The sequence below is a fragment of the Acomys russatus genome, chromosome 31 (genome assembly GCF_903995435.1).
Source record: "Acomys russatus chromosome 31, mAcoRus1.1, whole genome shotgun sequence".
In the NCBI taxonomy this organism is placed as follows: Eukaryota; Metazoa; Chordata; class Mammalia; order Rodentia; family Muridae; genus Acomys; species Acomys russatus.
The window spans coordinates 36,234,457-36,260,321 of NC_067167.1; positions in this window are offsets into that span (position 1 = coordinate 36,234,457).

The window sequence follows — 25,865 nt, forward strand, 5'->3', positions numbered from 1 at the left end:
AAAGCTGGGAGTATAGTCTTAATGGTTCTAGTATCAAAACACTGAAAACAAACATGTGAAATTGATTTTAGCAATTTTTTTTAATCAAATATATTACAACATCATGTCAACATACAACCAGTTAAATTAAAGTGAGGCATTCTCTGGTATTAAATCTTTGGGGGTCAGGGAGCTTTATGCTTTTGACTGACTCTCCATGTCTCCATAACTAAGTAGTCGCATGTGGCTATTGGGTGGCACATTTCGTGACACAGATCTTGAGCCCGAAGAGTGGCCATCTAGGATAAAGTCACATGGCTGTAAGACAGAAAAGGAAGATCTGTGCTTTCAATGCCTGTCTCTGACACTCAACATCTTCCAGTATTTAGATGACAATTTGGGGAAAATGGAGAAAACATTATGATTGGCATCTTTAATGCAAGTGAGATTAAGTTTCCTCCAGTTCACCAAATGGGGGGAGGGCTGATGTAGATAGAAATTGAGTGTAACTATGAAGAAATTAGGAATTTAGATTTCCTATGGTTTTTGTTTGTGGTCAGAGCTTCCTATTCCTGTATTTACCTCTCAGAGTAGTTTATGTTATTAAGTCGGTTAACTGATTCAGGAAACATGGTATAAAACATGACCCTTAGAAAGAGTTCAATATCTGACCCTTTCCTGAACGCATTCAGATCCAGAGAAGCCAAGGCTATGGCTCTTATTTCTTTTAGGACCAATCAACTTTATTAGGTGGATAGCTGACGATTCCAGGATGTGGTCGCAGTGGTCATTAGATGAGGAGGTACAAGTGAATGAATCCAGCTTATTTCCCTAAGGATAGCTGTGCTAAGTCATATGACATTCTCAAAGACTCAAGTATCCATATCCTGTGGAGAACAATCAACACTTGATATTGAAAACATATGGATGCTGAGAGGCACGTTAGTATAGGTGTGCCCTCCAATCTCTTCATTCATAAACAGACTAAACAAAAAATGCCCAAAATACATATTTATAACAATGTGTTTAAACTGTTTCAGAAGTGGGCTAAGCATTCTAGCCACAGGAAACACCCAGGATTAAGGTCTTTTCCTTTGTTTTGAGGCACAGGCGAAATGCTGACTTGACTATTGTGCAGATCAAAGTAAAATGGGATTGCAACGCTTCTACCTCAATATATGGGCCGTACTGGTTGGAAGACGTCTTTGCGAGCAGAGGCCAAGAAGAAAAGTCCTGTAGCTGGCTTTAGCCTCAGAGACTTCGGGCCCCACCTTCACCTGCCTATGCTTATGCTACATAAAACAGACATCAGGCCCGAGATCACGTGTCTGCTGTGAATACACATCTCTTCCCTAACTGTCTCGATCATATGCTAGGATCTCTAAATTCAGAATATACAGGTTAAATGGTCCTGACACTATTTCTAGGGCCTGCGCGTATCTCCCCCTCTGGGTGGTTTGCGTTGCTTATTTGAATTTTCCTAGACTTAGGGTTATGGATATCAGAGTAGCACAATTTGTGTGTGCTTCGACACATGAACTACACTAGATATATATGAATCCCTTGAACTTTATAGAGAATTGCTTTGGGATGGGTAGGGTCATGGCTTGCCAGTCAGAGCCAGACCATTATGTATTCATGATTTCATCATATTCTAAAGTTTTTTTTTTTTTCATATCCTAATGTTTTACTCAAAGAACTCCAAGGATTTTACACTTGGGCTTGGTCTTTTTTTTTTTTAAGATTTTATTTATTTTTATTATGTATATAGTGCTCTGTGTGCATGTATACCAGCACACCAGAAGAGGGCACAGGATCTCATTATAGATGGTTGTGAGCCACAATATGGTTGTTTGGAATTGAACTCAGGACCTTTATAAGAACAGCCAGTGCTCTTAACCTCTGAGCCATCTCTCCAGCCCCTAGACTTGGCCTTCAAAGGTTATTTAATGGTATAGTTGACAAGTCAGGACCTATACTATCTGTTAGAGTTTTAGCTAATGTTTAATTTTTAAATGTATGTGTCCATGGAATCAGGACCTCCATTTGAACTGTAATCCCATCTTGGGGCTCAAAGATTAGTTCATTGACTAAAACAGGTCCTTCAGTTCCAGCCCCATGTCAACACATTAGTCAGCAGAAAAGAGAAGGAGAAAAGACAAAAGCTCTTTATTTAAAGGCAAAAATCTAATGAAAAACCTTTCTGCTCACATCTCTTGTTCTAAGTCTTTGAATGTGTAAGTTGTTTACTTGGGAGCTGATGCTCTCTGTTATAAGTGGGGGACACTAGACTCTTGAGGGTTTCTCTACCCTGGCTAGTTCCCAAATAATTGACACAGAGACTATAACTTATTTTATAAGCTGAAAGCACTAAAGCTGAAAAGATATGACCTCCTAAGCTATTTTTCCATCTCCCAGCTACATACCCCAAGTTACTTGCCAATAAGTCATCCTGTCTGGGTTGCTTCTGTTCTACCACTCTGTCCTCATGTCCACATGCTCATGTCCTTTCTGTCCCATGTGGCTTCCTTCTCTATGGCTTCCTCTTTCCTCTTCCTCCAGCCTCATGGTCCTCTCAGACTCCAAGCCTGGACCCTAAGCCTTGCCTACCTCTCTTCTGCCTACCCTAGGCTATCAGCAACTTTATTAACCAATCAGGGATAATTGGGAGGTGAAGTTACACAGCATCACTTAATCACAAGAGCATCTGCAGTTTTTCTTTCCTTTTCTTTTTTTAATTTCTTATTTTTGACATATCCATTTATATTATTGCACATAAATAAAAAAAATACATACAGCAAGGAGAACCACAAAACAATCGGGGATTATATGAATGTTACATTCATGGTGTTTTGGCTAATTGTATTTGTCAATCTTGTAGAAAACACCTTCCCTATCTTGGTGATTCTAAAATTCTGTATGAGAATCAATATCTATCATATTTTATCTCTGTCAACTTAAAACATCTATCTAGACCTAAAGATATCTTGACCCCCTAAACAACTGAGGTTAATTGTAAGACTAGAATTCTGCCTACAAATGGACATGCATGGATACTGACAGAGTCAACAGCCAAACTCTGGCAAGACATGGTAAACAAGTCCTCAATAATTCCTGTCTCACAAATATGTTTGTCAGATATATTGGGCCAGCAGGCTGAAGACGATGTTCCAACGTTATAAAGAGTTTTGGGTGACCAGACAGCAAACTGTCTCTGTCATTTTTTTTTTTTCTCATTTTGGAAGCTGCTAACTTTCACTTTCAGTTCACTCAGGCATCTTCAGTTTTTCAACAGGACCCCTATAGTCACAAGCTAATGCATTTGTGCTCTACCTTCTAGGACACTGGAGGCAACAGTTTTCATGGACTTATTTCCACAACAATGACAAAAATCACCAACTTTTACAGTTTCTAAAACCAATACCTCTACTACTACGCCAATGCCATTCACGTTAGGTCCTATTATGACAATCTGAGTATTCAAGTCAAAATGAACCTGCCTTCAAAAGCTGTAGAGGTCCACAACAGCCATGGTTTAAACCAAGTGTCTTACTTCTGTCTCCCCTAAAATCCAAGCTAAATGTAGTCTAAAGTAAAAATCAGAGCTCTGTAGGCAATCTCTACTCTTTGGCTCAAAATGATTTCTTCAGCTCCAGCCATCTTATTTGCATTGTACCCACTGAGGAGAGGACCCATGAGGGACATTTCCCTTCCCTTTAAAAAAATGTAATGTAGAAGGTGAGCATCATTTCTGTTCTATTTGCATTACTTGGAACTCAATCGTGTGACAGCACCTTACAGGCTGGAAAACAGTCCCTGCTGTATGGATGGGGAGAAGGAATCTGAACAGCAGTGCTGGTCTTCGCAGACATTGGGTGACTGATGTTCACTCAGTAGCATTTCTTCTCTTATCCTTCAGAGCTGAGTAGAGTAGCTAAGCCTGAATTTGTATGGTGCTCATAGACTCCAAAGTGGGAGGGCACTTTGGGAGAACTTGTATTTAGCTTGGCAAAGATAATTGACCTACTGAAATCAGCAGCATGTATTTCTCTGTCTTGAACATTTTATAAATTTCCTTAGGCCACAGACCTACTAGGCCAGCTACAATCAGAATATTGAAAATGACAAAAGCCAAAAGTGTGTGTCCCAAATAAACATTTATTTTTAATCTGCCTTCTTGGTTTGCTTCCTTAGTAACAGTTCTTTCCTTCTCTCTTCTTTCTCTCCTCTCACTTTTCTCTCTGTGCCTCCCTCTGTCTCTCTTTGTCTTTCTCTCTATTTAGTCTTTCCATAATGGTCTTTGAACATGTCCACATGGAGCACCTACATCTGATTCAAATCTCCTCAGCTGCAGTCAACGCATAGTAGTAATTTCCCCCTAGAAATGTGTCTTAGCCAATTTTCTGTTGCTATATCCGAATACTACAAACCGAGTAGTTTGTAAAGAATAGATGGTTATTTATCTCAGTTACTGATCCTAGTAAGTTGAAGAGCTTAGTACCAACATCCGCTGAGGGCTTCCTGCTGCATCCAAATATGGCAGAGGGTGTCACATGGAGAGACAGGAAAATGCTAGCTTGGGTCTCTCCTTCCTTTCCTTCAAAGCCAGTGATGCTGTCCCTGGACCCACAATCTCACTTAGTCTCAATTTCCTCACAAAGACTTTGCCTCCCACTAACACATGAATTTGGGGATTAAGTTTTCATTGCATGAAGTGGGGGTAGCATATTTAAACCACAACAGCGTGTTGAGTAAGAGTAGCGCACGCTTGAGAAGCTACTCAGCAGGCCACATTGGCTTCTTCGCACTGAGAGTTGCAGGATAGTGTTTATATATTAGAATGTATTGACTTGTTAGGGAAAAAAAAGGAAAAAAAACCACATTGAAGTTATGGCTTCTCCTATTTTGCTTTCTAATGCTGTTAATTTTCTGCTTTACTTTAAAGATGCAAGGCATAGGCAAGTTTGAAATTGCCACATTTTCTTCATGAACTGAAACATTTCATTACTGATATATTTTTGTCTATTTTTAGTAATGTGTCTTAAAGGGATTTCTGCAATTCCATTTGACTTGTTTGGTATGCCTACCCAAATTTGTCATTTCTGTAAGAAAGCTATGCAGTATTCTATTATTTCACTTTGAAATATTTTACATTTTATTTATTTATTTACCTAATTGCTTACTTTATGTGTACTTGTGTGCAACTGTGTGAGTTTATGTGTACCACGTATGTGCAAGGGTCCATGGAGGCCAGAAGAAGGTGTCCTGGAAATGAAATTACAGGCAGTTGTGAGCTGCCAGGTGTGTTCTGAGAACTAAGCCAGGGTCCTCTGCAAAAGCAGTAAGTCCTCTGAACTGCTGAGCCATCTGTATAGCTCTGATTTTCAGATGTTTTTATTTACAAATGAATTCATTTTACTTAGAATTAACAGTAAACAAACAAAAACAAAGCGCACGCGCGCGCGCACACACACACACACACACACACACATCTAAAACCCTAGGCCTATCTGACTGCCAACTCAAATTTGATCAGTGACAAATATTTGACTGTTGAATCAACCAGACTGGCTCAAACTGGTTTCTGCCATGCTTGACAGTATGGAGTGGATTGTTGTTGTTGTTGTTGTTGTTATTGTTGTTGTTATTGTTGTTGTTGTTGTTGTTGTTGTCGTTCTTCTTCTTCATCTTCTTTAACTACTGTTCTTATGATCTTATCTTTTATATTTATCTCTATCTCTGATCTTGTCCTCTTACATTTGTGATCATTTAAAGAAATAAACAACAACAGCAACAATAGTAACAGTAATAGTAATTAAAGCTACCAAGTCTGTTGAGTAGTTAAATGAGAGGACACATAAAATAAATAATGGGTAAATGTAGATATTGTTATTGAGTTCATGTATAATGAATGAAGCAAAAATATTCTCTCAAATGTAATATATGCCTGACTGCATAAAAATGGTTCAGCCAAAGCAATTTACAGATTCAATGCTATCCCTATCAAAATACCTACAAAATTGTTTAAAGACATTGAAAGATCAATCTCAACTTCATATGGAAAAACAAAAATCCCAGAATAGCTAAAACAACCCTGTACAATAAAAGATCCTCCAAAGGAATCTCTATCCTTGAACTCAAGCTGTACTATGGAGCAACAGTAATTAAAACAGCATGGTACTGGCACACAATAGGCTGATGGATCAATGGAATCGAATCGAAGACCCAGAAATGAATCCACACACATATGGCACTTGATTTTTGACAAAGAAGCCAAATCTATTCAATAGAAAAAGGATAGCATCTTCAACAAATGGTGCTGGTCTAACTGGATGTCTACATGTAGGAAGATGCAATTAGACCCATATTTGTCACCATGCACAAAACTCAAGTCCAGATGGATTAAAGACCTCAACATAAAACCAGAGACACTAAATCTTTTAGAAGAAAAAATGGGGAAGAGCCTGGAACTCATTGGCACAGGAGACAACTTCCTGAACAGAACACCAATAGCTCAGGCTCTAAGATCAGCAATTAATAAATGGGACCTGATAAGGCTGAGAAGCTTCTGCAAGGCAGAAGACACTGTCAACAGAACAAAGCAATAGCCTACAGACTGGGAAAAGACCTTCACTCACCCTACATCTGACAAAGGGCTAATATATAACATATATAAAATATATAAAGAACTCAAGAAATTAAACACCACCAAACTAAATAACCCAATTAAGAAATGGAGCTCAGAACTAAGCAGAGAATTCTCAACAGAGGAATATCGGGTAGCTGAGAAACACTTAAAGAAATGCTCAACGCCCTTAGTCACCAGAGAAATGCAAATCAAAACGACTCTGAGATTCCATCTTACACCCATCAAAATGGCTAAGATTTAAAAAAAAAAAAAAAAAAAAAAAACACTCAGGTGACAGCACATGCTGGCGAGGATGTGGAGAAAGGGGAACACTCCTTCATTGCTGGTGGGAGTGCAAACTTGTACAACTACTTTGGAAGTCAATCTGATACTTTCTCAGAAAATGGAATAGGGCTACCTCATGACCCAGCTTTTCCACTCCTTGGAACATACCCAAAAGATGCTCTACCACACAACAAGAACATTTGCTCACATATGTTCTTAGCAGCCTTATTTGTAATATCCAGAATCCGGAAACAACCTAGATATCCCTCAGTTGAAGAATGGATAAAGAAACTGTGGTACAGTTACACTATGGAATACTACTCAGCTATTAAAAACAAGGAAATCTTGAAATTTGTAGGCAAATGGTTAGAACTAGAAATGATCATCCTGGGTGAGTTAACCCAGACCCAGAAAGATACACATGATATATATTCACTTATAATTGGACACTAGCCCAACAGAGATGTCCTCCTGAGAGTCTTCATATAGCAGTGGATTGGGATAGATGCTGGGACTTCCTATTAGCACTCCAGGTGAGAGAAGTATGGGAGAATGGGGAAATAGAAGGTCCTAGAGGGTCCTGGAACCCTACAAGAAGACCATCAAGGCTGGCAGATCTGGACCCAGGGGGGTGCTGCTCAAATTACTGTAGCAACCAAGGACAATGCATGCAGTAAACCTAAACCCTCTATTCAGATCTAGCCAATGGACAGCACATTCTCCATGGTTGTGTGGGCAGCAGGAACTGACTTTGACATGAACTCTGGTGCCCCCTATTTGACCATTTCCCCTTGGTGAGGAGGCCTGGAGGCACTCAGAGGAAGGGTAAGCAGACTACCAGGATGAGACCTAATAGGCTGTGATCATATGGTAGGGGAGAAGGTCCCCTCTGTCACATATCTATGGGAGGGGAATAGGGTAAAAGAGGGAGGGAGGGGGAACAGGAAGATACAAGTGAGGGGATAACAACTGAGATGTAATATGAACAATTTATTTAAATTATATTATTATTATTATTAATTATATTATCAATTATATTAATATTATTAATAATAAAAAGAAAAACGTTCAGGTTAACAGATACAGTAGAACACGTGTCTTCAACAAGAGCCTATTATTAAGATATATTTATTTTTCTAGCCTAGAGTCTTAGATTTATCTTGTACAGCGTTTTACATAAAATAGGTAGCTAGCAAGTGCTTTCTATTTGTTTAAGTGTGTTTACGAACATGAAGTTATAAACAACTATTATTTTTTTCTGTAAGTTCCATTTTAGGACTTGTAAGCCAGTAATAAATTTACATATTAATGGGCTAATACTGATAATGTTATGGGTATGTGCCAGTTACCTTAGTGCATGGCACATATCATCTCACCTTCACAGTTATGCTCAGCGGCAGCGCATCATTTTAATAAGTCCAACACTGGTATTCACAGGACTCACTGATCTGTGAGGCAAATGACACTGAAGGAACACTAGTCCTCAAGCAGCTGCCTCAGAAGTACATTATTTTAAGTAAACACACACACACACACGTGTAGTCTTCTTCTCACTTAAAATAATATAATCATACATATGTATATTTATATGGGAAAGACTCATTTAAAGTAGCAAGATGACCTCACAATAGCAGTATTTATAGCATGACAATGATATTATAAGGTTAGGGACAGCGTTCTCTCGGTTAGTATAAGTGCAGGCGTCTGTGACCCTGCTTGCTCATGCTTGCATATGGAAATATAAGACTCCCCTGTGATGGGAACTGTCAAAGCTGCCAAGTGTGTCTTCCTGGTGTTTTATTTTTGGCTTCTCCTCATATTTTCAGTTTTGTTCATAAGAGGAAAGCAACCAAAGAGGAGAAAGCGATGAAAAGAGAGAGAGACGAGATTTGTTACGCATCACTCTTCAGAAGCAACTGTTCTCCGTTCGTCTTCTTTGACTTGTAAAGGAGCGACCGCTCCTCACAACGATCAAGTGCAGTACAGGGATCCTGTGAGTAGTGAAAAGGCAGCTGCGCAGCTCAGCAATGCAGTGTTATTATAAAGAAGGCCTTAAGATGCAATCTTTAGCTATAGTTAGGAAAGTGATGATAAAATATTAGGCCCCTTGAGAAAAGCCTCTCATTAGAATACAACACAGGTAATTAAAACATCCAAAAATGGTATCTCAGAAAGGCTCCCTGCTTTTTTGGAGTTATTTTTCTATTGTAGCATAAAATTGCTAAAAAACAGTAACAGTTACATATATATATATATGGAGAGAGAGAGAGAGAGAGAGAGAGAGAGAGAGAGAAGAGAGAGAGTAATTAAGGCTCATTTACTCGTGAAAATACAGCAGTCATGACATTAAAAGAAAAAGACCTATTACAATGGCCACTTAATAACTGTAGTTTTGCTACTGTTGTAAATTGTAATGTAAATATCCAATACCCAGGATATCAGATATGCAATCTCTGTAAAAGGGTTGTTCAGCAGCAAAGAGGTTGTGACCCACAGGTTGAGAGCCACTGCTCTGTTCCATGGTTCACAAGCTGTGGCCAAGGTGTTGGCTGCATCTATGATCTCACCGTGGCTCAAGGTCATCTTCATCTTCCAAGCACCTTTGTTTGTTGGCAGGGTTCAGTTCCTGCAGCTCTGGGAAGAGCCCAGCTCCTAGATCTCATAAAAGCCTTCAAAACGGCTCAAAGTAGATCAGTGTGTTTGATAGACAAAGAAGTGGGGCAGGAAGAGAACCGTAGGCCAAGCCAAGACAACAGGTCTATGATAATGGGTTTGCCAACTCTCTTAACCGTGGTCAGTTCCATAGATGTACACATGTTAAATTTTAATAAGCTGTACATCTTCTTATGATAAAGTAACGAAACCGTCTTAATCTTGTCCTGATTTTTAGTAACTGATTTACTGTGAGACGCCTTTGCCTTGACAGTTTAAGGTTTTGTTATTCAGCATCTGTTTTTGAACAGCTGCCCCATGTCTTGAACTCTGTGAGGTATCATGCATATATTATCAAATGGCATGCCTTTTGGCTTTTTAAGTCATTTATCCCCTCTATCAAATAAATGCTTTGAGTAACTGGCTGAACACATTCACAGCCTTTCACCCCAGACAAGCGACTCTGATTTCTGGGATTCTACCAAATCTAGCTAGCTAGCTCTGTAATTTAAATCTTCTATCCTACAATAGGCCTAGATGTTTCTATGGTTCTAACAGTAGAAAATTTAGGGCGGGGGAAGGGAGAGATTTATTTTCCTATGATATTTAATTCCATAAACAAGAGATTCTGTGGCCAGTAGAAGGTGCTGGCCAAGCCAGACTAATACTGGGCTAACACTGTTCAGCCCAGAAGGTGGAAAGGAAAACCATCTTCATATTGAGGTGTGGAGACAGATCACTATCTGACATGACATTGAACTAGGATCAGTGGGGTCCCAAACTAGTGAATAAGATAGGTGAGTCGGAACCACATTGGAGTTAGAGACTGTCACCGTCGCAGTGCTGGAATCGTAAGGTGAAGAGATTGTGTCATATTCCCCTTTCGATCAATTTTGAAAAGTTGCCAGGTTTTGGACTGGTGAGATAAGCCATGGATCTGAAGCTTTGGTTAGACATCTATTAGGTACTTCTGAGCTGCTGGCTGCAATTGCTAATTTTGGGTCTTTACACCAATAACTAAAATAGCTATGGATTATGGAATTTCCCTGCATGTCAATGAATATCTAACACACAGTAGAATGACTTAGCAAACTGTCTTATTGGTTACCTTACCAGTTTAATCCAATCACAGAGTAGACGAGGCCCTAAATGAAGATATTTCATGAGACTAATTTACTAAAATTTGTTTCCTACTTCAAATGTTGTATTTTAACGATAAAAAGGTTAATATGTAGTATAGATTTAGAACATTTTGAAACTCAACATATAATTCATTTAATGTTATAAATTTGTGCAAGTGAAACATATAGCAACTTAAAATATATACTCTTATTTTTGTAATTATATAATTATAATTTATTTGATTATATCAACATTTTATACTTTATTAGCATATAATTATCATAGTTTACAAATGATAAATTGAATACTTTAGATAAAGTGTTTATATAGCTTCTCAGTCTTGGAGTCTAGTGAAACTTAATGTTTTTATGCAATAGACAGGTTACTATAAAAATACATGTAATATTGGACTATTTCATGAGATACTTATGAACATATCATACATGTCTGCTTGCTTATATGAGTAAGAGGTGATAGAATCATTATTACCTCATGCGTCATTAAACCAAGCAGCACTTTAGAAAGCATCCCAGTAATATATTTTCCTTTTATCTCTGGACTTCGCTGGGCAATGCTGTTAGTTGACTGCAAACATGTTGCAAATGCAATACACGTGAACAGATTACATGGCTCTTAGGTTTGGACAATTCTTGTCTCAAATACTGTATTTATCTATGGTATATATTTATGTCAAATTAGCAAAGAAAATATGAAAATGGTAAATTCTTGTCTGGGGTGTTAGGCACAAGCCAAGAATCTAAAATTTGATTAAATTAATAGAAAGAGGTCAATTAGAAGCTGCTGCTATTGCCTAGAACTTGACTGTGTAGGGTGAGGTCTGTGTTAGGAGACAGGCTTTTTGTTCTGAATTACTTGATGAAAGTAGGTAACCTTTTATTTCTATTATACCTGTTTCTTTTGCTTGGTTTCCCCACACACAAAGGTTTGAACTATTTTTATGTCTTTGTAAATTTCTCAAAACCTAGCGATGCTACAGAGAAGGCAGACTGTTCAGCCCTGATTTATGAAGTAGTCCAGACAGCCATATTGTGACCTTGTTGCTGGGGGTGGGGATAGGAACTCAGCTGGGGAGAGAGTGGCCTCTAAGCATCCAGGAAGAATTTGCCTTGTCATTTCCTTCTGATTCAAGAGTGGGGATTTTTTCCTGTATCTGAAATGCAAATGGGATCAATCTGACCCTGTTTGTTCTAGGTTGCCTCCCTACCTACTTAAAGTAGCCTGCTGACCCCAAAAGATGTCTGCCTGGGGAGCTTAGTTTGGAGGTAGAGCCCAGAGGAAAATTCTCAGACCATCATGTCTCTCTCCCTGAAATCTTCTCAGCTACAGGCCTCTACACTGTGGGAAATAGAAGAGATACAGTCCCCGCAGTGCACGTGCCAAATGACCTTGCTGCCGCATGTCCCCAACATGTCCATGAAGAACCTGGAAGTCATGTTTGACAGGAGGTGTTTGAAAGTGGTAATAAGGGAAACAGAGCCCATTTGAGTTGCTTGATAAACCAAATACACAGATATTTAAAGATTTCCTCAGATTCCAATTTTGAAAAATGTTTAAAACAGAGATTTCCTCCTATGGCTTAAATTTCCAGAAAACACATGATATCACTCAGCCATGAATTAGATTCAGATACATTTCCTCTGATCATGTATAAGTAAGAAATGGCAGTGTGAAGTTAGTGGAATTGTGAAGAAAGTATGAAACCAAAATGACTAATTAGGGAAATACAACAAAGTTTTTCAGGATGGAAAATTAAATTAAAATGTTCACCTGATATGGGAAAAGGTCTTAGCATTCCCAGCAACCACGACAACACAGCTGATTTTATACATCCCCTTTAAAATAAGCTGACCTGTTGTGAAGCTAACATAGTACTTCCTATGTTAATTCCCTAAATTAAGACTTATTAGCAGGCTATACAACTAATGAGGACTGATAGATATTGTTCTCGGATTGCTAATTCAATTAGTACTCAAACCAGTTTGAAGTTTCATAATATATATGATACGGTATGTTTGCATCTGTGTGTGTGTCCAAATTTGTAGCTCACCGTTGCACATTAACTAGAGTATAAAACCTTACAACGACGTTCGACTCCAGGTAACGGTAGTAAAAATAAGGTTAACGTCACAAGAAACCAGCCCCTTAAGCTTTAACATGAAACATTAAGTATAGTATGAGAAATGACATCCACATGTTAGAGAAAACCAGATGTTCAACAAAAGGAATAGTAGGCGGCAAAGAACTGCCTCAGCTTCGGTGCCTGACGCACAAATGCTCAACACAAGAGAGAGAACATTTGCATGCTAAAGTATCTTTGATGACAGCTCCATGAAAACAGAATTTAAAGTGTTCGGTTTAGAAATAGTTTTACATAAAATTTTAATCTCTCATCACCAATTCTTTAATGCTTAAAATCACGACTTCAACTATAATAATAGCTAATTTGCTAGGAAATCTTATGTTCCCTGGGCTTCAAGTTTATGCAAAGAAATTATGGAGATTCTGGCGCAAGATAAGTACAGTACATGAAGGGCCACTAATGAATGGCGAGTCCTTGAATCATCCTTGGCCACACAATGGAGACTAAATGGCATGCATTATGCATGAATTTTAGATTGCTTAGTGGTGTAAAATTTATTCTCCTTTAAAAGAGGAAATATATATATATATATGTATATATATATGTATATATATATATATATATATATTTGAAGAATTAGTTATCTTAGACTGGTGTCTGGAGGAAGGATTTTGCAACCTCTGTTTTAGACCATTAAGAATTGTGTATGTGTACATAGGTAAATGCTTGGAAGACAAGAAACTGGCAGAAATGGTTGTCTATGAGATAAGAGTTTTCCCCAAAAGCGGGTCTTGAATTAAGAATGTGAGTGTATTCTGTAAGGGGAACACACGCAAGATCATCAGTGAAGAAACTGAGTCAGGAGTGGATAAACAAGCAGAACAAACCGTTTACCCCTGTGAGCAAATACAGCTCAGTCCACTAGGGACCCTTACAGCAACTATGTGAGATGTACCTTAGCATTGTCATAGCATCCATCCATCATCTATTTCAACCCCAGCATCATCAATGGCTGAGAGCTGCCCCACCCCAGATTCTTAACTTCTCAATACAGAAGTTAACATGCAGAAAAGAGAGACTGGGATACCAGAAGGAAAGGGGTGCCATTGTAGCCTCAAGGAGTTCTCAGAGATTCAGCAAGCTGTTTAATTAGGAAGCTTGGGATAACAGAAGCCAGGGAAGCTTAAATGATGTAAAGTTGGTTACCAGAATCTCTGCCCTTCAAAGGTCCTGGGCGATCCTCTCTGGGTACTGAACTTCACTGTATTTTCCTGCACCAGTTTCCCACCATGTAATACAGCCATCTTTTGCTGAATGGCTGCCCATTCCAAGGATCACCAATTCTCTGGCTTGCTGCCTACTTCCTGCTGTGTCCAAGGCCTCACCTTCTATACGTAAAATGAGTTGCTGTAATTTTATTAAAACAAAAGCACTTTCCCACTATTACAGTTAAGATAATATTGTTTAACCCTGCTGTACTATTAAGGCTGTACATAGTAAATGCTCTCAACAATACAGTGAGTTCTGACAGCATTTGTATTGTTTCAGTTTGGGTCCTCTTTGGAAGACCTGCCTTTGCGATGTCTACCTCTTATTCAAAGCCTTGATCACTGTATTCGTGTTCCTGTCAAGGACTGAAACTCTTATAGAAAAAAAAAAGGAAAAAATTTCTAGTTTATTATTCAAACTGAAATTCTTACACACACACACACACACACACACACACATACACACACACACACACACACACACACACACACACACACACCCGCATGCAGCAATGTCCATCTTCTTCCCTCAGTTTGGGTTTTTTTTTAAAAAGGGCCAACTTTTGCTCAATACTATTAAAGCTGCCTGGACCACTTAAGCAATGAGGATCCCTGTTTAACCATCTCAAGTCTAACCTCATGTGAGTCCAGTGGTAGCAGTTTATTTCCTTTCACAATTATCAGAAAATAGATGAGAGACACTCAAGTTGAGCTGGAGAAAGACATATTTCAAATTGCAAGTATTCTGTCCCAAGCTGAGATGAGCAGTTAACTCTCAGAAGCCTTTTAGGAAAGCAATGTAAGTTTACTGGCCTTAGAGCTTTCTCTACCATTGACGTTCCCTTCAGTCACTGTGGGAGTTTGAGTAGTGCCTTAGCTGAGGCCAAAAATTGGAGAGAAGAAAAACAAAAGGAAATGCATTTTTTTCACTCCAATTCTCACTTCTATTCTACTATTCAGGCCAACAGGAACTGCTTAGGCAATCATCCTCTCCTGATGGAAATATATCTGTAAGAAAGTACTACACCCAGCTTTTCTTCTTAATAAGCTACCTCATAATTGGTTGTAATGATTTCCCAAGAGATTTTTGCAAATTAGCATTCAATTTAAAGGAACAAACTCTACTCATAGCTTGCTGAGCTATTAAGCCAGCCTGTGTGATGCAGCGACCCAACAGCGGCGTCTCAGGTGCTAAGGAAGTGTGGGTGCTATGGGGGGGCTTTCTTCAATCCTCAGACCTCTTCCAAGTTGCAGTCCAGTGTTGCTTCTCTCCAGCGACTCGGCACTCTATGCACAGCCTGGGAGGTCTTGCTCTTCTCTCTTCTGTGTCAGGCCCACAGTTTATCCTAATGCTCAAACATGGATAATACTCCAGGACTGTCTAACATCATTGCAATGACTCATGACTAGCAAATTCTTAGTTTAAAGTAATTACCAACTTCTAGGGGCTTTATATAAATTGCAGTTTATTTTAGGAAAGAGAAGAAACTGGCATATGGAAAATATTGAACAAAAACGTGGTAAAAATGTGGACCCTACCACAAGCTTTGTTTGCACATGTCTAATTTAGTGACTGCTCCTTTAATGTAAACACGGAGAAACACCTATTCATTAATTATTTATTAGGACCTGATAGGCTATAACGGTCTTAAGGGTTGAAAAATGTACCAGGTGGATTAAAAAAAAAAAACAAAACAAAACGTAAGTAAACAGGAGAAACAACCCCGTTTCTCTTTCCCACCTCTCTCTCCCCACCTTGCCCACCCAGAGTGACTGGACACAGCTGAAATGTGTGGGCTACTTAAGCTAAGTCGATGGCTCATGTAGAAAGATGGTGTTGTTAATGATGGTTCTCCTTTGTAGTGCACCGCAGTGCTTCCCATGCGTGGTTCTATTCAGAGAGAAGACTCCTGCAGATGTTTTATGCATCTGCAACCGTTACAATTGCTTATTCAGACTAAATCTCTCTAACATTTCAGGTTCTGTTTCCCTCCCTCACCTTTTAGATTCACAGAGAGATTTTCCTTACGCTGATGTGAAATGGCGATCATTTTCTAGCTATTAAAACCCTTCAGATGAAATCATAGGCATTTCAAGCTGGAAGGTCTTTGGAGAAATTGTGTTCTAACTTCTTTATTTTTGCAGATGACCCTTAGTTCAGAGAGAAGAAGTGTTTAGTTTTCTGCTCTGCATGGGGAAAGGTTCCTATTTTTACTTAAAGAGTTCCCTCCTGATTATATGTGGGAGACAATAAAAGTCTCAGAGAGAAAATGGTGACAGCAAACTCAATTCTAAACATTATGATGGTTTATTTTTCAGTGTCCTCCCTTTAGAGGAAAAGGATTTATTTACCTTTTAAAATCTTTTTTGTCTTTCAGAAAAACTAAGGGTGTTGGTTCAATATTCAATGTAAACAACCAACTTCTTTTCATTAAATCTAAAGTTTTTAGATTCTTAATCAAGTATTATTTGTGTTCCTTTTTTCTCCACTAGATCTTCATACATATCTTATGAAAAAAATAATTCTGGGCCCATTTCAATGTTAAACAATATCATACTTAAGAAAAAAATACTTTTTCCTAAGTGACTAAAATTGGGTAATCAATACAGGTCATCAAACTACCCAAATTGAAATTTGTCATGCTTATGTGTATTTTTTAAACCACCTATGATGAATTATTTAATTTATTTTTAATTTTCAATATTTCCAAGATGAGGCTGAATGTAGTATGTCTGTATAACAAAAATACATTAAACTCAAAATGGAAGATTTATACTATGTATTCAATATAGAGTTGTAAAATTACAAGTGATCTCCAACAGGAAGCTCAATAATCATTATTTGTCATGTGTATGCATATGTTACAGTTTCTTTTAGGACACTGTGGGTTGGATGCGGGGTCTTGGGTACAGCAAGCAGGTGCTCTACAATTGAGATACAGCCCAGCCTTACTACAAATTACTATTTCAAAATAAATACTATAAAAACCTACGAATCCCCAATATTACCTTCCTTTTTATACACAAAGAACCAAAAGCTCAGACAAATGAGCACTCTTGCCCAGAGTCACAGTCCTACAGTTGCCACAGCTCATAGTTTTCTACGTTATTTCTTCTTTTTCTGGGAAAGCATAACTGAATATAAGCAAGAATTAAACTTTAAAGGTGCATGCCAATCCATACATACAGGTGAACATTTACACCAGTTCTGAGTGTGTGTGTGTGTGTGTGTGTGTGTGTGTCTGTGTGTGTCTGTGTGTGTCTGTGTGTGTAGGGTTGCTTAGGTTGGATGAGACTGTAAGAAGTCTCTGTTTACATTTCCTTGTACCACTAATTTAGAATACACAGCTAATATTACATAGTGACCTCACTCATACAAATAGCATTAACTTGTCTCTGTGTTTTCTGACTGAGTTATAAAAAAAATCTTTCTTTATGCTTAAGTGTCCTTAATTTTATATTCTCATAAAATACTAATTGGCAACTCCTCTGACCTTATTAGACATCTGAAATTATTTGTAACTGAAATTGGACAAAGCCATCACAAAATATTTTTCATATATTTGGAGTTTTACCAAGTCTATTGGTTTTATTATTGGCTGCTTACTTGTTTATGCGTGTTTGGTGGTGTGTAGCAATTTTCTCTGAGATAAGACAATCTGTCTTGAAGGGAAGTTTGTTAAGGAATAGGATGTTAGAAAAGAAATTAAACAACAAGATTTTTTATTTTATTTTATTTATTTATTTATTTATTTTTTAAAGGTTTATTTATTATTTATACAATATTTTGTCCGTATGTGCACCTTCCCGCCACAAGAAGGCACTAGACCTCATTACAGATGGTTGTGAGCCACCATGTGGTTGCTGGGAATTGAACTCTGTACCTCTGGAAGAGCAGACGGTGCTCTTAACCTCTGAGCCATCTCTCCAGCCCACAACAAGATTTTTTAAAGGAAAGTGAAACATTCCATTCTATACGGATGCTCATTAAACTCAGGAAGTGAACATCTCACCAGCCTCAGGATTTCCCCGAAACTGGACAGATGCTATACTAAAAAGAGTTTGTTTGTTTCTTTGTTTTGTGATGCAGCTTTTCCTAATAAAGTTTATTTATTCTCTTTATATCCTGGTGGTAACCCCATCCCTCCTCACCTCCTAGTCCCACCCTCCCTCCCTCTCCCCACATACCCCTCCCACATTCCTCAGGAAAGGGGAACACCCACCTCTTATCTTCCACCCAGTGTGTCCTCTTCCCCTGTGGCCTGGCAAGGCAGTCCGGTGGGGTGTGGGGGGGGGGGGAAAGTAAATGAAAAGCAGGCTTTCAGAGACAGCCCTCATCCCCTTACTAGTGGATCCACATGAAGCCTGAGCTGCCCATAGGCTACATCTTTTTAAGGGTCCTAGGTCCAGTCCGTGCAAGGTCTTTGGTTGATGCTTCAGTCTCAGCAGGCCCCTGTGCAGCCTCGTAGTTTGTTCTTTTGGTCTTCTTGTGGAGCTCCTGTCACCTCCAGGTCCTTTTTACCTTCCCTCAACTTTTCCACAGTATCTCTATGTATCACCCAATGTTTAGCTGTGAGTCTCAGCATCTGTTTCTAACAGCTGCTCAGGGGAGCCTCTCAGAGAACAATTCTGCTGCTACTTACTCCATATTTCTGCTTCCTGAAATAATAGCCATTTGAGTGGATTCCAGTTTTTCATTTCATAAGCAAATATAGAGTGTGCACATTTCCAGTTTTAACAGAGCCTATGGAATAATTGTGCTGATTTGCTTTCTTGCTTACTGTGCAGAGACAAATGGTGCTTGACACCCTGTTGACAGCTGATCATCATGGAACTTTGACATTCAATCTCTTTGATGCTGAAAAACAATGGATCATTTTATTAGAATCTCTACTTTTCTGTCATTGAAGTAGGGTATGTTTTTATTCTTTTCGGTCAAATGTACATCCTTCGTCCATTTTTGTGCTAGCTTATCTATCTTTGCTGTATTAATTAATTAACCTTACGTTCCAATTGTAGCCCCTTCCTCCTTTCCTCCCAGTCCAACCCTCCCTTGCTCTTCCCCATATTTCCCTTCCCCTACCCCTCATTCAAACAGAGCCCCCCCCCACCCATGCCAGCATGTCAAATTGTATCAGTACTGAGCACATCCTCTATCACGGTGGTCTGGCAAGGAAGCCCCTCCAGGTGGAAGCAATAGAAAAGCATGAAAGAAAGTCCTTGTCAGAGACAGCCCCCACTCCCCTGACTAGGGGACCCACCTGAAGACTAAGAGGACCATTGGGTACATATATGTAAGGGGCCTAAGTCCAGTCCATACATGGCCCTTGGCTGGGGTTTCAGTCTCTGCACTCCTGCTCTGGGCCCAGGCTAGTTGGCTCTGTTGGTCTTTGTGTGGAGCTCCTGTTCCTTCCAGATCCTTCTAGCCTTCCTCCTACTCTTCCACAAGGTTCTCTACTTTCCACAAGGTTCTCTGCTTTCCACCCAATGTTTGGCTGTAAGTCTCAACATCTGTTTTGATCCATTGCTGAGTGTGGTCTCTCAGAGAACAGGTGAGAAAGGGGAATACTACTACATTGCTGGTGGGAACGCAAACTTGTACAAGCACTTTGGAAATCAATCTGGAGGTTTCTCAGAAAATTGGGAGTAGTTCTACCTCAAGACCCAGCTACACCACTCTTTGGTATATACCTAAAAGATGCCCCATCATACAACAAGGACATTTGCTCAACTATGTTTGTAGCAGCCTTATTCATAATTGTCAGAAGCTGGAAACAACCTAGATGTTCCTCAAACGAAGACCGGATAAAGAGATGTGGTACATTCAGACAGTGGAATACTATCAGCTGTTATGAAGAAGGACATCATGACATTTGCAGGCAAATGCACAGAACTAGAAGAGATCATCCTGTGTGAGGTAACCCAGACCCAGAAAGACACATATAATGGGAGCCTAGAAAGTCTTAGATTATAAAACAGATAATTATCCCACATTATACCGGACATTACTTATCTGTATATGTGTTGGAGGTATTAACTACCAAGGAAAGAATTTTTTTCACTTTAATTTTAAATTCAATTTAGAAAAAAAATTGAATTGTCAGGCTATTTTGTTTGGGTCATTAAGATCTTTCTTACCCTCAAAAATCATAAATAAACTCTATTATATTCACTATTAATAATTTGAAACATTTCTTTGTGTGTTTAGTTCAGTCAAAACCATATCTCATTTAAAGATTTTAAAGCAAGATTCCAATTCCGCACTTCATTTCTCGAGTTTGTCTTCTCCAATGTTTTGAAATGCTTTCCAATTGTCTACACTGAACCATCGTGCATCCCGGAACCAAGCCCAGGTTTTCCACCTTTGCACAGTGTGATGTGCAGAGCTTGACTCAGGGTTGCATGATGTGTCCTCTTTGTCAACCACCCTGCTCTTCTCTGTGCTCAACATTAGCTTTACACTCTGCTTCTGAGGTCTAGATAAATAGGTCACTTGATTCCAATCCTTCTTTTCCATTTCCAGATTCCTGGTTATTGTCTCTCAATTAGTTTCTTAATTCTTAATTGGTTGGTTTGCCAGGCTAGCAGCATTGGTTTGAGCCACCAACTCTGACTGTCCCAGTTATCCTTAAGCATTTAAATCTATAGGAATTAACTTTATGGAGTCTTTCAAGATATGTTGTAAAAATATTGATTATAGTTCCATTTAGTTGTCTGGCTAACTTAAGTTGTAATATTCACAACATCGGGCCAGATCTGGAGGCAAAAGTTTCTGATGCAAGCTGAGATGGGAGGACTACAAGTTCACGACCAACCTGAGAAAGTCAGCTGCACATCTATCTCAAAATAGAAACACAAGAAAAGGGGGTGGGGGTATTTATGTCAGCAGCAGAGAGTTTGTTTAGCATACACGAAGTCTTAGGTTAAATGCCCAATGTCTCAACGTTGAATATTCACATTCATAAATAGAAAGTATATTTTCTGGTTATAGTTTTCCTTTTGTTTCTCAGTGAAGCTTTATAGCCCACTCTGCTACTTAGTCACTTATTTATGACTTACAAAAGCGTCACAACTTTTGCAGATAGAATCTTCTAAAATGTGTGCCTGTTGTGTCTTGGTCTGTGCAGTAGAACACTGACGACTGTGGACTTTATTCCATCTGTGTGTGTGTGTGTGTGTGTGTGTGTGTGTGTGATGTGTTCCCTTTTTATTGTGTTCAATTCAATACTTAATACTTTTTATTTTAAAAATATATGATTCAGTATTGTTTTAGGTATTTCCACCTAAATAGACTAAATAGAATTTTCTTTCCACTTAACAAATTTTCTTCAATAAAGATTTATTACTCTGTAGCCAGAAAGAAAAAAATATCAGTAAGTCTTATATTTAAGCACTATTCATTAGTGGTCTTTCATTTTTCTTAAGCATCTCCAGCTAAAAATATTATGTTGGAGAAGATAAATATTTAACTTAAAACTAATTCACTTTTTTCTACCTTACCAAATAACCATCATCATGCTTATTTATTTGCCAATTACTCTTTTGGAAAGCATCTCGTTTTAGCATTTGCTTTGAAGACCTACTTCAAGATGCTTTAGACGGTTTCTGCTTGCTGCACTTGCTTTGTTTGAACATGCTTGGCTACAGCTGCATCAGGGTTCTGGAGCTGGCCAGCATGCTCTTCTTTCCTGAGATTTAGCTAGTCAAGCTGAGTTTTCTTGACACTTATCAGCAGCACTGGAGACCTGCTCCATGGGCTGGAAGCTCAGTACATGTATTTGCCTTTGTCCCACTTCCCTAATTGCTCCCTCGTGTTTCCCTTGGACCATTCAGTTCGGTGATTTACTTCAGTGAATTGTTTATGGAGAGTTATCAGTTACTTCCCCCAAATCTCCACATTCATCCTGGTTTATTTTCTTGTCATTGTCTATGAGGATGTGTGCGTGTGTGTCTGTCTATCTGTATATGATACACAGAAGTGTATGTATACATGTAGATTTAACTTATACATATACATGCATTACTGTGTCTATCAAATGGACCCTCAGGACGTCTCAGAGAGCATCTGGAATCACTTTCCTGTAACATTGTTATCAAATACACTGTGAAACATATTTTTAAATAGAGAACCAGGAGTTTATCTTTAATTAAAGAGAATATCCTTAAAAAAGTATAACACTCTAACAATATCTGGGACTATTTCAGGTCAGTCTACGCTATTGCTGACATCCTCCTCTCTCATTAGTAGGAGATGCTATTGGTGCGATTTTAGGTCCTTTGATGGTTGTTTTGGGGATGAGATCCACGGGTGCATTTTACCTACAGCGAGTACTTTATCTGTTCTGTGATTTTTGTCACTGATTAGGGGAAAAGAAAATGAAATGTGACCAGATGATTAAATTGAATATATTCTTCTTGATTCTCTTTTTATATCTTGCCGGCATCGTCTCTGCTTCATAAATCAGGACAAGGGCGGGATATTTGCTGTCCCTGAAGCAGTTTGGTTTATAATGCTTAGTCTCAACAAAGTTGATATTTACTGTAGGTGGCTATGACTGGGATTTTGAAAGCCGCCTTCAGATAGGTGCAGTATTTTAACTGGGAGAAGTGATATTTTTTTCTAAGTATTGGCCTAGAAAAATCAAGATCTGCCTGATGTGTGCAATAAACCAGAACTCGTAGTGAAGTAACAGGAAAAATGTGCTTTGCACAAAAAGCAGCTATTTAACATTTTCCCTTTACTGATTCTGGTAAATTATCAGTAATATTCATGGTCTAAATAGACCATTTTCATGAGGGGTTGTGCCTTAAAATTTAAAAGCCATTTTGCATAACTTTCTCCTACTTCATAATTCATTAGCTGTCTTATTACCCTAACAGTTATCCAGGGAGTTATATTTCTGTAGTTTTTTTTTAAATCATAAACACTGCAAAAATGGAAAAATTTTTTCACTGATTAAAATACTCCACACTTGAATTTCTTTTTTCTCAATCTCTCTGAATGTGAAGAGATTAATAACAGAAAAAAAAATACTAAGTTAAACCCTCTATTTTTACTTTCTTTTAGTTCCTTGCTTTTATAATTGGCATTTGTGAAACTGCTATTTGAAGTTGTCTCCTCTAGAAGTAACTGCATGAACAAGGACCAACGGTAATGTTGTCATTGAGGAATGGAAGTTTTGCAGGATTCCAACCCTAGGAAAAGAACTACAGGCAACTAATGACTCCTGGGAGAAGGAGACGTCCTCCCCCAGAGATGAGAGCCTGGTCAGTTTGGAAAACATATACACACAAACAACAAAACCAGACCCCAGCCCCAGCTTCTAGTTATACACACACATTTCTGCACTGACACATATGTAGCAAATACAATCAAAGAAAAGTAGGCTACCAACTTATGTGGTGGGGGCATGGGAGGGACTCGTGGGAGGGCAGCTGGCTGGACCTGGAGAAAGGAAAACGGAGAACTAACTTAATTTGATTTCAACTAGAACATTTATAAAAATTCTACTGTCATGTATTACTAGACTTGCACTAACTTGGATTGAGTTGACACCTCTGCTGTGGGGTTGTGATGTACCTGTCACCTAGATAGGTGCCCATGGCCTTAAAGCCTACAAGCTGATTTTGTTGAACAAGACTAGGGCAAGGACAGATTACATGTCCACGTTTTCATTGCATGTGTCTGTCAGTGCCCGAGACTCTGAGACTGCTGCTTCTCAGAGCTGCTCACCGCCGTGGCTGTTACTTAAGGTGTCTCTACTCTGAGCTGGGACAGCAATGCAAGATTGGTATTTAAGAAAGTTCCTGATCCTTTCTAATGATAACAAAATGAAAATAACAACAACAACAAAAAATTCAAGATTTTAAAGGCCAACATGACTTTGTAAGTACCTAAACTGGATCCCAGGTTTGCCATCCTAGTCTCTAGAGCAGCTAGAAGCTTCTACTCAACAACAGTGGTTCTCACCCTTCCTAACGCTGCGACCCTTTAATGCAGCTCCTCATGTTGTGGTGAGCCCCCCAACCACAAAATTATTTCTTTACTACTTCAGAAATGTAGTTTTGCTTATATTTCTAATGGTCTTAGGTGACCTCTGTGCAAGGTTCATTTTACCTCCAAAGCAGTTGGGACTCGTAAGTCGTGACCCGTAGGTTGGGAACCACTGTTCTATAGTCATTTTCCACTTTGCCCGGAGAGAAGAACTTGAAGTGGATGTGTTAGGATAAAAGCCCACTGTCTTCCATCTTCCTGGGTTCCTGAATAAGTGGTTTTCCTTGCAGTTGCCCTTGGTTCACTAACCCCTTTCCCAGCAGTAACTATCCAGGTTAGGGTTGAATAAAAATAAATTTGCCTCAGTGGCGTTTACGTGTTTTGATCATTGATGCAAACCATCAAAGGAGTAAGCAGTCTTAGGTTAACCTAGGCTTAATAAAACACGACACATTTGGCTTACAGCAGGGTCCATGCGCTTAGAATTTCCTAGTGACGTTTGTATTCATATGACTGACACAGAGATTTAAAAAGGGCTGTGGCTTTGCATCACTTCCTGCTGAAATAATAAAGGGCAGCGTCATTTCCTGCTATCTTGTAGTCGATATTCAAACTGGCTAGAATGCACAGCTTCAGTCCTCCTCGCCAGAGACACACTTGGGGCCTGATGAGGTTCTGATGGGCATTGCTTCCAATTCTTCTCAACTTGCTCCCTCCTGCTGGTGCTCAGCAGACTCTTTTCAGTCTCTTTGTTGTCTGTTTTTCTTTCCAGCCTTCTCTTGCCCTGTAGAGCTGCAGGCAAGGATAAGAGAAGCAAAGTTAGAAATTTGCTCCCGGCATGGTTATCCTGAAAGTGGCCAAACTTGTGGTGGGAGTAGAGTAAGATTTGAATGTTGGCGTGGGTCGTGTTTTGTGTTAGTCAGCGTTGCTATTGCTGAGCTGAAACACCATAACCAAAAGCAACGTGAACAAGAAAGGGTTTGTTTTATCTTACACACTGCAGCCTATCATCCAAGGACTTCTGGGCAGGAACTCAAGGCAGGAGCTGATGCAGAAGCCACGGAGAAATGCTGCTTACTGCCTTTCTTCTTATGGCTAGATCAGTCTGCTTTCTTATAGATCAGCTGCCTAAGGTTGACTCTGCCCACCATGGGCTGGACCCTCCCACAGCAACCAAGGGCCAAGAAAGTGCCCTACAAGATTTGCCAACAGGCCAATCATATGGAAGCACTGTCTCAATTAAGATTTCTTTGTCCCAGACAATCCAGCTTGTGTCAAATTGACATAAAAATTAGCCAGCACATATAGTAAGCAAAACAAATGTATCAGGGCTTTTGTAGTTGTCAATTTGTGGAGATGTTTGCTTTGGTTGGATTTTTTTTTTTCAGTCCTGGGAATTAAACTCAGTATCTTAGGTAGGCTGGCTGGGCAAGAGGTGTATAGCTGAGCCACACCCACTGCCCTTTATTTATTTTTTTACATCTTGTTCTTTGCATTTCTAAGGTCAAGAATATTCTCCCCTTAGGAATTCCATACTTTCTCCAGGAGCAGTGGTTTGTGCCTTTAATCCCGGCACTCTGGAGGCAGAAGCAAGAAAAGCACCTTCAGTCCTAGGCAGGCCTAGTCCTCACAGCAAGAGTTAGACCAGGCAGGGCTATACAGTGAAGGTTTGTCTTGAAGAAGAAAATCTGTAATTTTTTTTTCCATGAGATTATTAATCAAAGCCCGTTTTTTGTTTGTTTGTTTGTTTGTTTTGGTTTTTTGGGTTTTGGTCCACTATGGGGTAAAACTGTAATTCCATCCCTTGCAGAGCATGGATAACCAACTGCTCCAGCA